At 37.2% G+C, this 14,009-nt stretch overlaps 1 protein-coding gene across 1 annotated transcript in view; it reads right to left on the reverse strand.

The window, feature by feature from the left end:
* The window catches only part of ghra (growth hormone receptor a), an 81,366-nt gene extending 75,717 nt beyond the window's left edge, over positions 1 to 5,649 (reverse strand). The window contains exon 1 of the mRNA XM_088910546.1: positions 5,423 to 5,649. The gene's annotated coding sequence lies outside the window, so the exon portion shown is untranslated. The remainder of the gene's footprint in view (positions 1 to 5,422) is intronic.
* Positions 5,650 to 14,009: the final 8,360 nt, after the last annotated feature.

The following is a 14,009-nucleotide window of genomic DNA, read 5'->3' on the forward strand; positions in this document are numbered from 1 at the left end:
ATACAAGCACATCACAAATAGTACAGCTGTTACATTCAATGAGTGTTGACTAAAGAGAGATGCATGTATTATTACACTCTTTACACTTTTTAGTACAAAATAACACTACTGTAAAGTAAACAAGTACAAAATTATTTAATCCAGTGTTTGGATTTAGGCCTTCCTCCATCGCTAAAAAAGGCTAAAAAGCAAACAGCATAATTACCAATCAAAGGCACTACTGGAACCTAGAACTCTAATTGCATAGAAAGAAATGGACTAATTAAAGCTTTGTTATATAATCAGTCACTTGGATTTGGAATTGAATCTTGAAACATGTTCGTTGCCTGTGATGAATTTATTTTAAAGCTACAGGCCCAACTTTTAAAATGAAGGTATTGCACAGTCCAGGAATATACTGACAAAATATAAAAAACAATACCTACATTTTTAATTTACTGCTTAGTTATAGCATGTACAAAACCTAAACTCTAAAAGTATTTTTTAGTTTTATAGCATGCTCTCTTTTCAATACTTACAGCACAAAGCCTTTTGCAATTTTGTCTTTCCATTTAATCTTTTTAAGCCTCATATATCCAAGACCACCCTCTCTGCTTGTTTACTATAACTTAGCTTTTCATTGTTGTAACTAGCACTGACCACGTCTACAGTTTGCTCATATGTGTGGAAACTCATCCATAAAATTGAGATCACTCATACAATACAATGTACTAAATAACGTGAGCTTTTATAGTTTCATTTTAACCACAGCTGCTTTAAAGTTCCATGGCATTAATTCCTTTATGTCAGTTAAACTGCAGAGTAATCAAGATTTTCCCACTTTACACAGCACCTAATAAACAAAACATATCATTGTGCACAAATGTAAACTACTTAAGTGTAAAACACGCTCTCCAGCTCAGATTCTGAAATTAAATGCATCATTTAGACATAATAGACCATGATAACTCATCAGGCATATTTATACCTGCAATTACAGTAATTCTCTCTTGATGTACAGTAGGGCAACCTGAAACTATCTCTCTGGATTTAACTGCACCTTCAAAATTAATTCACCTACAATTAATCTCAGAAGATATGAGGTATCACGTTAGTGTGAATTTAACTACACAAAAGATAATATATAAGAAATTCCATGAGGACCTTTGGTTTCTGTTTTCCACAAATTGGTAAGAGGACTTCCTGTAGACTTGTGCAATTACAGCGGTATTCGATGCATTTGATGTGGTAAATGTTTTAACTTTGATTCTCAATATTAGTCTTTATTAGTGACAGTAATAAAATGAGCAAATTAAAATCAAATTGAGTGATAAAATTCCAAGATTTCACTCTGTTTTTAAAATATATTTAATAAGTTTCATTACTTCGGTAACCATCCACTATTTAATACTAAGGAGGGAAAAGAACAGTCAATTGTTTCCAGTTGTTTTTCAAAAAAGAAAATCTGTTAATAATCTCTACATTTTTATTCAGAATAAAATATATTCACAAAAAATTTGAATTTTTTGTGCATTACTCAAAAATGTCCAAAAATACTAACTAAAATATGGCATTTACAATGTATGGCACATTACATATTGTTCAGGTGCCCAACACAAAGACATGCTGCAGCCCTTGTTATGTACTATCTGGGTACATCTACTTATTTTACCTGAAGAGCCATACGCAAATCTATTTCACCTAGGTACTTTATCGAGTAGACCCAAATATGAATTAGTTTATTTTACCCCTATAAAAAAGTAAAACTTTTAAATGTGTCTTTCAGTAAGAAGTGTGATTGTGTTGGGGGAAAAAAATTCTAACTTTACCTATACTGTTAGCTGATAATTCTTGCACAGTCATTAAAAATGGCAGAATATCCAGACAATACGGTATTTATGTTGCAGACATTCCAAATGTGGTTTATTAATTAGTCCGTTTTTCAAAATTTATTTTTATGCCAGTGAAAATTAAGGATTAGAGTGAAATGTTTCAGCATCTGGCCTCGTACTTTTACATGAGCCAAAGCCTTCAGCATTTTTTTCAACCATCTGGTTGTTGTTTTGAGCTGAATTCATTGCCAGTTTGGCACAATGACTCCTGAGGTCTCAACATACAGACATGTCAAGGACATTAAACATTTGGACAGCCTTATGGTACAAATTCCTAACCAAGAATACACGTTACTTTCTGGAACAAATTAGTGAAGCTTTCAGTTGTAAATATTATTCTTACATATATAGAATTTACGTAATTCTTAGTGTTCTTTCCGTGCTTCACCGTAGCAAGTATTTAAAAGATGGCGCACAATAAAGTGGCCAATATTGAACTATTTTAAGCAAGTACTAGTTCTAGTGAAAACGTCACCTATCCTCAATTTTGTTAGTTTGCCTGAGGATGTGCTATCTACACATGCTGTAGCCTAAATAAGAAAAATCAGACGGAACGCAGTGTCTTATCAGTCTGCCCATTTGCAGAGCTGTGGCAAACAGCAACGTCTAAAACAACAAAGAAGACTGATCCTGTGCTCTTGGGGCCAAAGCTACTTCTGCATTTCAGTTCAAGCTAGTGTTAAATGACTTAATTGATATAATCAGAAAAATCCATCAGACAAAAGCATTTCCACTTCTGGTATTAATCAGATGATAATGAAAAATACATATAAAGCCTGCAGGACTACAGCCCTGATTTGATCCCCACTGCAGTCACAGAGCATTCAGTGAGTACGACTTCTTATCCTCGTGCTTCTTCAAAAGCTGACATCCAAGGCAAAATAAAATACAAAAAAAACAAAATAAAATACAGCTAAAGTGGATCCACTACAGTTATTATATTAACTTAAAATAAGTTTGTTCTGCAGAACAGACAATAAACCTTTACAAAGCAGTTACTGTACCACGAGTGGCTAAAAGTCATATCAGAATTACAGTATCCCAGTTTCTGCAAGAATTTTAGAAAAAAAAAGTATTTCTGAGTTTGACACTTCTTTACGCATTTCCTCCTATCTTTAGAAGTAAACGTAGTGCCAAAAAATGATAAAATAATTTGAAACCACAAAATGTGCCACACATGATATGACTTTGTCACACTTGTTTGAGCAGAAAACCACAATACCTTTCTGATATCACTAAGGTATGCAATTCTGACATATCTATTTACTGCACACAGCACACTCAGCAAACAGAACTACTCTACTGAAAACAGCAGCTGTTCGGGTGTCATTCAGCTCAATAATGTCCACTTAAAAGCTGTAAAATGAACAACAGGATAGCCAGAGTTTGGATTCAAAAGGAGGAACTCACTTTAAAAAAATCACTTTTCTGCTGCACTATATCAACCATGATTCTCACACAATAAAATACTAGCATTGTCGTTAGCAGAAAGTTAAAAACTATGAGAAACGTAAGTGACAGAATACTGTATTAAGCATTTATACATATTGTAACATCAGCCATTCCTTATCTTCGGTCGAGTCTCGCACTGGAATGTGTAATTATTTTAAATTAATTTGCTTTCAGAGTAAGGGCACATTATGACAGCATATTCGTATGTGTTCAGTTTTCACCACTATTTAATTCTGCATCAGATAGTACATCTGCATTAAATTAGTACTTGTACATTAAACAAACTGCACAAAAATATGTTTTTCTTGGTGTACTGTTAAAATGATTAATCTGTTCTTGTAATTACTGTACTACTAAAAACAACACAAGTGAACAAAACACAAATGTGATCTGCTTACACATTTTTTTGTATACTGTGTGAACTCTTGGATTTATAACTTTTTGCAATTTATAATAGCTAACAAGACTTCAGTAGCCATACTGTATATATTAAGCTGTATATTTTAATACTGTAGATTGATTTACTGTACTTGACCAAGTGCAAACTTTAAAGTAAAAAGGGTACAAAACGTGCCAGATGAGAATACAAAGGAAATAGGTGGTCTGATCTCACCAATAAATTTTTATATGGCACCCATGAAATGTATCCTTCAGTTAAATGTTTGTTTTTGTTTCTACTGATGCAATTAATAATTCCCTATCTCAAAGTAGTTGTGATTTTCTAAACCACACCAAAGTCCACTCTCCAACATTACAGGTATAAGTGAACAGTCACAAACATTCTAGATAGTATTCTTCAAAGTTGTTTACTGAGAGATGTATTGCACTCAGATGAGAGAGCTTTTAAACATGCTTTTAAAAATGCCTCTATAAATTATGGGATCGATGTCATTCCTTTTAATGCATACTGTTAATACAACATAACAGCATAATTAATCCGTTTTCACTGGAGCAAAAACAAATCAGCCACTTTCAGAATCAAGTACAATATAGATAAGAGAATACAGCTTCGTGTCATTAACTGCACTCCGTTGTCCAATGCTTATTTTGAGTGTGCTTCGATTGCTTCAGTAATTATTAATAAAGGTGCATTTTCAAAATGAAGTACACATGAATTCGCATGTGTATATGGCTGATGTTCTTTAAAATTTCTGGTGACTGACTAGGGCAATTTTTTTTAATAAATCAACAGTAAAAACAGAATACAGAACATATGAGCACGGAGTTTCTAAGAAGCATAGATTACATTTCCATAGATTATATTTCCTCTAGTTTTTTTTAAGTGATTATTCAACGTTATATTCTTAACTATAACGATTGTATTAAATGTAACAATTTGGACCATTTGATAGCATTAGTGCTACTCATTTTCCTTTGCTGTTTTATTTCAATAATAATAATAATAATAATAATAATAATAATAATAATAAAACACAAGACAAAATACAATTACATTTTCAGTTCACCTATACCTGTTGTATAGCATACACCGCATCGTTTTGTTTTAGGTCAGCGAACCATAGTTATCCGATTAATCAATTCGTGTTAACATAACTGTCTATCCGTAATCGTATGCATACAGTATATATATATAACTAATACATATACAGAAAGATATAGCATTTCCAGTACTGTACTGAATATTCGTAAATAACAGCTGGTAAGTAAGAAAACATCTGCACTATTGAAAACTGCTTTAAAACCTTAAAGCAGACCAAAGGCTACAATTGTATTACTCCTGATGCATCTGAAACTTCAAATACACAAATAAAAAGGATTATACAAGCCAAAATACCAAATAAGTTCATATGATTCATTTTATACACCTATTATTTATAATCATTCAGAGAATAAATGACTTAATTTCAATTTTAAAGAGGACAATATGTGTAGAACTGTACTGTAGAAAACATTCCCAGTAACGGACTTGACTTGCGTAGACCACCAGAAAACAAAAAAAGAAAATACTCGCGTTGGGGGAAAAAAAAAAGCTACCTCCGAGGGTCAACAATTACAAGTAAATAACGAATAATTATAACATGCTGAAAACACTGCAGACAAAACGCATGCATACGTACATTGAGTGAATGGGCTCTTACCTTAACAGAAAGTTGTCGAGTGTAATATCTATGTCAAATTCACGAAAAATGTTAGTAATGGGACATAAGCCCTGACTGTATAATATTCCACTAGAAGCCCTTTAAGAGCCGATAATGTTCGTAACAGGGATTACTTCGTACCAACCATCTCTTACTGAAAGAGATTTCATTACCAACTAGTAATTGAGATTCGTAACTAAGCGCTGCACTTCTCCAAACTTGCAACCTCAGTGTGTTTCAGCAAGCTTTGTGAGCCAAAACTAAAAAATAAAAAGCATTCCTCTGGGCTGGCCGTGCGCTGCTCAGAATTGCGAGGCGCCCTCTGCAGGCAGACATTTCGCCAAACCTCTCTGAAAATCTGAGACTGCAGATGAGATGAGATGTTGGTGGTTTAATGTGGCTTCTTCGATAGAGCATGTAAAATAAAATGCAGGCAGTATTTTACAGAGAATCACCTGAGGCTTACATAAACCTGCAATTATGAAGGAGAATTAAAAGGTAAAAGTATGAATTTATCATTTTATAGTGGTGTATATCTGAGCCTGAAACTCTAGATTCACTTCAGACCCTTTCCAGCTGCTGTCTCTCCGAGACTGGTGCTCTCCCACACACACCCACCCTGGCCTTGCTCTGGCCGTCTGTTACTGAGCAAACAAACCTTGCTGTAGTCCAGTCTCCATTTTCGTCAGTGTCGGATTTACAACGCACACCAACATTTCCAGATGCTGGACACACTTCGAAACTTTCATTAATTTTCGAAAGTTTCATTGATTAATCCAATTCAGTTTGTTTCCGAGACTTCGAAGGCTTCCTACTAGAAACCTAAATACGCATTTACGCTTTAATTGAATAAATAAGGCGATAATAGTGGCAGCAGTTGTTTGATGGGCAGTAGTTATTAGATTAGCTGTTGTGTGTTACTCAAACCTGCGTTATGCATGAATTCTTTTTATACATGTATGTTTTGAAAGTTATAAATATCTTTTCTAGACATTTTCCTTTAGTAATTGGCTAATAATTCGTGGTGTATCGTAGTGTATGCAGGGCAAGTTCGCTTTAATTAGTTAAACTGTTAATTTAAACTTTAATTAGCACGCCATTTATTTAGAACGGCCAGGGAAACTTTAATAAAGGATTTAAGGTGAAAAAGAATGGAATATAAATATAAGCGATTTTGAAATCGCTACTTAAAAACGATTTAATGCAGGGGGTTATGTTGACAGTATTTACATCTTCTCGAATGTTACAATATAGGGAGTTGCAAAAATACTTACCCCTTCCTAGCGATGTCCCATTTTGTTGAATTCTAAAATGAATTATACCCATATTTTGAAGTGAACCTTTTTAATTCAAAATTAATGCTCAAACTGAACATATTTATGAGAGAAGGAAATTAGGTTTAAGCAAAAATTGCAAATGAAAATCACAGAATAAAACTTTTGTAAACAGTTTAATCTTTGAATTTGTACAATATATGTCTCTTATCAACTTTGTACACCAAGATGCTGCACCCCCAATTCATTTCAAGTCTTGCCACAGAATGTCTATTGGATTCAAGTCAGGATGGGACTGGGTTACTCAAGGACATTCGCTTTTGCCTTGTTATGTTATGCCACACCAGTGTATTTTTGGCCTTGTATTTTGGGTCACTGTTCAGCTGAAACATTAATTTTCATCCCAGTTTTAGGTCTGTAAGAAACTGAAGCAGGGTTTGCTCCATCCATTTCCCCAGATTGTTGACAAGCTTCCCAGTCCCAGCTGACAAAAAGCAGAACTATAACATGATCCTGCCACCACTATGCCTGACAGTTGGGACAGTGCTGGCATGGATGATTCACCATGATGTGTTTGCACCAGACTTAATGCTTTGCTTTTCGACCAAAAAGTTCTAATTCCATTTCAGGGAATCACAAGTTCCACAAGTACCACAAGTTCCTTTTCAGAATGTCTGCAGGGTTACTTAAATGCCTTGATATGGCTTTTTTTGCAGTATTGGCATCCCTCTTGCCACTTTGCCAGGGAGGCCAGCTTTGTGGATATTCTTGATCCACTGCCATTTTCTCCCATCTTACTCATTGAATTCTATAGGTCTTTCAAAGTCATTTGTGACCTCATGGTGACATTCCTGACCTGTGTCCTCCCTTCCTGGCTGCTCAGTTCGGATGGATTGCCTGATCCAGGCAGTGTCTCAAATGCTCAAAGAGATAATGTATGTGTTTGAAATTTTTCATTACCCTTTGTGCCATTTTTTTTATTTGACTTATTCAAATACTGTATGTATTCATTGTTTTTAATGAGACAAAACAGGACATTATTGGAAGGGAGTGAATACTTTTACACAACACTTTATATAGTTAGTTTTACATACAGTACAACGTAGATTAAAGCATGTTATGTTAAGAATGTACAATGCACTATTAGAATATTGTGTACCATTTTGTTCTCCATATTACAAAAAAGGTCTGCTATTCTGGAATTAGTCCAGAAAAGAGCAGCCAGAAATATTCTCTCAGCTTAAAGAATTGTCCTCAGCTTAAAGGGCACTCCTACTCTACTCTGTCCCTAGTTTCCTGTGCTTTGCTGTCCTTCTGGTGTCTCTCTCTCTGGGGCTATATATTTCCGGGTCACTCATTCACCTTCGCTCAGCATTGACGTTCGGATGTCCTGAGACCCGCCTAGCATCCAGGTCGCCCCATGTCCACTGCCTGAGGGCAAAGATTTCTATTCGACTCCTGAACTGCTGAGCCCGGGCTAATCCCCCGTTCCACCGCTACGCATATGGGTCTTTTTTCTGCTCTCCTGCCTCTCCACGGTTCGTCCCTTCCGACATCCGTGACAGAATACTGAGCCTCCTACTGACCCTGCGAGCGGCGCTTTTTGTTTTTCCTCTGGGCTTTTTTTTCTCTCGGCTCTCCTATTCTAATCACAGGATGCTTTTTCTGACTCCTGTGCCTGTGAGCGGGCTGCGGCCTGGCTTTCCTCGGGTTGTCATTCCGGCATCTGTGATGGAATGGGAATGTGCCTATTGCCCAGTCTGCTGTATTTTTCCCAGGTTTTTGTGTTTTTATTCTTGTTTTTTGCATGGTGTTTTGATTTTTCACTTCCTGGTTTCCCCTTCTCTCTGGTCCCCCTGTCCCGTGTGTCTTGGAACTTTTGGTTCTTATTTGATTTTTGTGGTTTGTTTCCCTGGTCTCCCAGGTTTATCTTTGTTGTGGTTTGAGCTTGTGTACTTGTCTTTTTTATTTTAAGTCTCCGGAGCTCTACCTGTCCCCCCCTTCCTCTACCCAATAAAGGTTTATACCCTGGAGGAGGGGGCAGCTCTCAGCCATGGACTCCCGGAGGTTTCCTTTCAGTTAAATGAGGTTTTTCCTCTCCCCAGTGCTGTGCAGCTCACTTATTTGTATGGACGTCAGGAGCCGCCCATGAAGGGGGAGGTACTGTCATGCCCTCTGCGGCCAGAGGGCGCTCCTTCTCTGTCCTGTCCCTAGTTTCCTGTGCTTTGCTGTCCTTCCGGTGTCTCTCTCTCTGGGGCTATATATTTCCGGGTCACTCATTCACCTTGGCTCAGCATTGACGTTCAGATGTCCTGAGACCCACCTAGCATCCAGGTCATCCCACGTCCGCTGCCTGAGGGCAAAGGTTTCTATACGACTCCTGAACTGCTGAGCTGGGTTGTTCCACTCTACTGCCTCTCCACAGTTCGTCCCTTCCGACATCCGTGACACTGACAGGCTAAAGTGACTGAACATTATTAGTACTGAACAGTGAGAAAAATAATGGGTCCTGATTCGAGTAGTCAAAATCATCAAAGGCATCAACACAAAGATCAAAGATGTCTTCTTCTTCAACAGTGAAACAAAAACTGGAGGACACAAGCAGAAACTACAGTTTATGGAAATACATGTAAAACTGAGAACAAGAGCCACTTTTTGATCTATTGTTGTAGGAGTCTTCATCAAGCTACTCAGCCATGTTATTGAAATCAACATTCTACCGTAGCTTGTTTCAATAAATGGCTAGATGAAATTCTCAATAACAAAATAAGATAGATGGGTGGAATGGTCTGCTTTCATTTGTAACTTTTATTATGTTCTTATGCTGGGCATCTAACAAACCCACCAAATCTAACAGAGTGTCAGAGATTTGCTCTCACCCAGTCATCATGGCTCACTGGATGACTGGATGGTCATAATCACTTTGATGTATTCAAGAGTTCACCAGTTTTCAGAATTTTTAAGATTTCTTGTGATGTAAGATTTGTATTGGTCTCTATAGAAGGTAAACTAACAAGTGTTGTTGTGAATCGCCAATACCTACATAAGTAGAGTAAAGGCATCCAGACAGAAAAAAGCTCGGACTTAATAAGTAGTGAAAGATGTGATAAACAGTAAAATATATTTGTTTTTGCGTTACAAAAACTGGCCATTCTCTCTATACAGTATGTGTAATTGTATTTGCAGTCATAGGAAGACAGCCAAACATGTATGGCCAAATAAGAGATTTACAGACTCAAAGAGACCGTCTTTTATTTCTGAGGGTTGTACTTACTGTAATTGTGTAATTTGTGATTTCTGTAGCTGAGTTACTGTATGTAGTCCAAAGGCACTCAGATCCATTTTTTCAGCAAAACACCAACATTTAGTCAAAACCTATAATTGGTCTTGGTTTACTATCCTACTTTACATTCCCCTACTTCCCAAAACAGGCTGGTTTTGGGGAAACAAGCCAAAAACACAAACAAGTTTTTATATTTATTGTTTTATAGCAAGCTACACATTTTTTTTAGGTATTAAACATTTTTGTTAAATTTGGCTTTCCGCTTCTACTAATCCATCCATCCATTTTCAAACCGCTTAATCCAGTACAGGGTTGTAGAAGAGCCAGAACCTATCCCGACAAGCAATGGGCACAAGGCAGGATACACCCTGGATGTCCCTGGACGCAGTCCATCGCAGTATACACACTGACACAAACACATAACCACTCACACCAGCAGCTATTTCATCTACGATATCTAGATATGTCTTTGGACGGTGGGAGGAAATCTGAGAACCAGGCAAGAAACAAACAGGACCACGGGGAGAACATAAAAACTCCCTACAGAGATTTCCTCAGGGCCGCAGTGCTGTGTAACCACTGTGCCAGCATATTGCGTGCTTCTACTGGTTACAATAAATAATTCCTTTTCTTATTGTATGCTAAATTTAGGTTTAAGCGGCCCATCATGAACAACTCGTTTACATGTAATTCTTTACTGCATGAAGTTGAAATGGACCTTAAACAACTCTTCCAATTATAGAAATGTTATTTGTCCCTGGTACTGTATATATTTCAGGTTTGCACGCTATTCATCTTTAGTTTTCGTGGAGTTGTCTATCTTCTGGATCTCATAGATCTTAGGATTACTCGATTGTCCCTTTTTCACATTAAAACATAAAAAGTCTGTACATTTCTTTGAATTCATAAATGAATAACACATTCCCTTCCTTCCAATGATGTCCCACTTTGTTCAGTTACAGCACAAATAATGGACACGTGCTTTTTTACAATGAATATTTTCAAATTAAAACTTGAATGCTCAAACTGAAACATTTTATAGGTGAGTGAAATTAAATGTAAACAAAATCTGCAAAAAAAAATCAATAATTAAAATATGTTTTTGCTAGTTCAGGTGGGTAGCTGCGTCAGCATGCATAGGCTGCAAAGGAACAAGTAATAGGTTTATTCCATACTGAAAAGAGAAAGAAAACACAATGTTTCGGCTGTGGAGCCTTCTTCGGGTGTGTTTTCTTTTTTCTCTTTTCAGCATGGAATAAACCTTTTACTTGTTCCTATGTTTACCTTATATGATTTAACTGTTGTTTGAAATGACTTTGTAGTTGCCTGTGTGGAAGACCGAGTGAAAAGGTCAAGACAGTGACTATGAAAGGTTTTGTGTTGGCACCTAAGACCACTGTCTTAGGTGCAAACTAAAGCCTGTGATTCCTCACGCCCATTCAACCAGAGAGAAATGAAACAGATTGCAGGATGCCAAATGGCTTCTTCCTGTCCTGTTTGTTTGACTTCTGACACTGCCCCTTTCCCTTATGTTCCTTTGATATGTTAAAGTCTTGCCTACTTTTAATGTTTAAAAAGGAAAATGTAACTTCAGTCCAGTGAGCATGTCTTGAGTGCTAGGGGAAACCCTTTCTCTGTGATGTACTCCCCTTCAGCTGATTGAATTAAAGATCTCTGTTTGACAATCTCCCAACCTGAGTGAAGACTGAGTTTTCTTCGACACCTGTTACTCATGAAAGGGTAAGAATATTAATCAAAGAGGCTCCAATTCTCACATCTTTCACTTCACAGAGCTCTGAAGACGGCTGGATCAAAAATGATAAGCTTTACTCGTAAAAATCTTAGTTCCCCCTCTTTCTAATATCATAATATAATGATTTACTACAGTAATTATTTCAGCAACTTAATTAATAATTAAGTGGAATTTAATTATATCTCATGTCTTTATGTAAAAGCAAATTACAATATGTTATTTCATTTTTGGGTTCTAGGTACAGTGCATCTGTATCTAACATTACACGGCTGCCTTAATATGATCATACACTTTAAGAATAAAAAAATCGGTTAGAGAATCAGACAGGGAAGCATTCAGAACAGAAATGTTATAACCCATACTCCAAATAAGAAACCGAATTGGATAATGTGAACAACTTGTTGTGGGCAGGAAAAATACAAGGTTTCTAAAATGTAACTGTTTGTTGTTTTTTTTTAAGAGGAAATGCTGCATCACCGCAAGCACTTTGCCTATTAGACTGACTCCATTTCTTCTAAAACTCTCCTCACTATGACAACCAGTGGAAACAACTGAAAACCCTAATGGTGAACTAATATGGCAATTGCCGAAAAACCCAGAACAACCAAGTACATAACACGTCTTCTTCCATATGCTCAGGAATTTTACTGCAAGACTTTCACTTTCACAAATGAGGGCGTGAGGGTGAAAATGTAGAAGGAATGAGTGTGTGACCTAGTGTGTTGAGAGACAAACCAGGTTTAATGATGCTCCAAGTTGAAAGCTTGGAAGCTGAACAGAGAATGCTGCATTGAGCCACTGAAAAAGCTGGATGGAATATTTGTGTTGACGGATGAAGATTTATATTGCTATGACATTATAGGTTACCCAGAAATCACCACTGTGTTGAGAAGTTCATCCTTGATTGCTTGCTACATGAACCAGTTGGTGACCACTGGGTAATGTTCGTGCTGACCATGCAGTTCCATCATTCACTAATAAGGCTCAGGGTGATTATTCCTCAGATATAAATGTCAAGGTCACCTTCTTCTGGGACTGGCGTGGAATAGTTTTAATCTTCTTACAGCAGCGCAAAGCCATTGTCAACAGGGCTCATAGTGCACAATGAAAAAAAACGTTTTACTTGAAATATCAGGAGAAACAACCCTTTCTACCTTACCTTTATCTTCAATATCTGCATGTTGCGTAGCTGGTGAATAAACAACTTCAAAATGAAAACTGGAAGGTGCTTCCACAAGGTACCCATAGTACATATACAGTGGTGTGAAAAAGTGTTTGCCCCCTTCCTGATTTCTTATTTTTTTGCATGTTTGTCACATTGAAATGTTTCAGATCATCAAACAAATTGAGATATTAGACAAAGATAACACAAGTAAACACAAAATGCAGTTTTTAAATGAAGGTTTTTATTATTAAGGGAAAAAAAATCCAAACCTACATGGCCCTGTGTGAAAAAGTAATTGCCCCCTAAACCTAATAACTGGTTGGGCCACCCTTAGCAGCAACAACTGCAATCAAGCGTTTGCGATAACTGGCAATGAGTCTTTTACAGCGCTGTGGAGGAATTTTGGCCCACTCATCTTTGCAGAATTGTTGTAATTCAGCCACATTGGAGGTTTTGCGAGCCTTAACCGCTTTTTTAAGGTCATGCCACAACATCTCAATCGGATTCAGGTCAGGACTTTGACTAGGCCACTCCAAAGTCTTCATTTTGTTTTTCTTAAGCCATTCAGAGGTGGACTTGCTGGTGTGTTTTGGATCATTGTCCTGCTGCAGAACCCAAGTGCGCTTCAGCTTGAGGTCACGAACAGGTGGCCGGACATTCTCCTTCAGGATTTTTTGGTAGACAGCAGAATTCATGGTTCCATTTACCACAGCAAGTCTTCCAGGTCCTGAAGCAGCAAAACAGCCCCAGACCATCACACTACCACCACCATATTTTACTGTTGGTATGATGTTCCTTTTCTGAAATGCTGTGTTACTTTTACGCCAGATGTAATGGGACACACACCTTCCAAAAAGTTCAACTTTTGTCTCGTCAATCCACAGAGTATTTTCTCAAAAGTCTTGGGGATCATCAAAATGTTTTCTGGCAAAACTGAGACGAGCCTTTATGTTCTTTTTGCTCAGCAGTGGTTTTTCTCTTGGAACTCTGCCACGCAGGCCATTTTTGCCCAGTCTCTTTCTTATGATGGAGTCATGTACACTGACCTTAACTGAGGCAAGTGAAGCCTGCAGTTCTTTGGATGTTGTTGTGGGTTTTTTTCTGACCTCTTG

This window comes from Atractosteus spatula, chromosome 3 (genome assembly GCF_055471065.1).
Source record: "Atractosteus spatula isolate fAtrSpa1 chromosome 3, fAtrSpa1.hap1, whole genome shotgun sequence".
NCBI lineage: Eukaryota > Metazoa > Chordata > Actinopteri > Semionotiformes > Lepisosteidae > Atractosteus > Atractosteus spatula.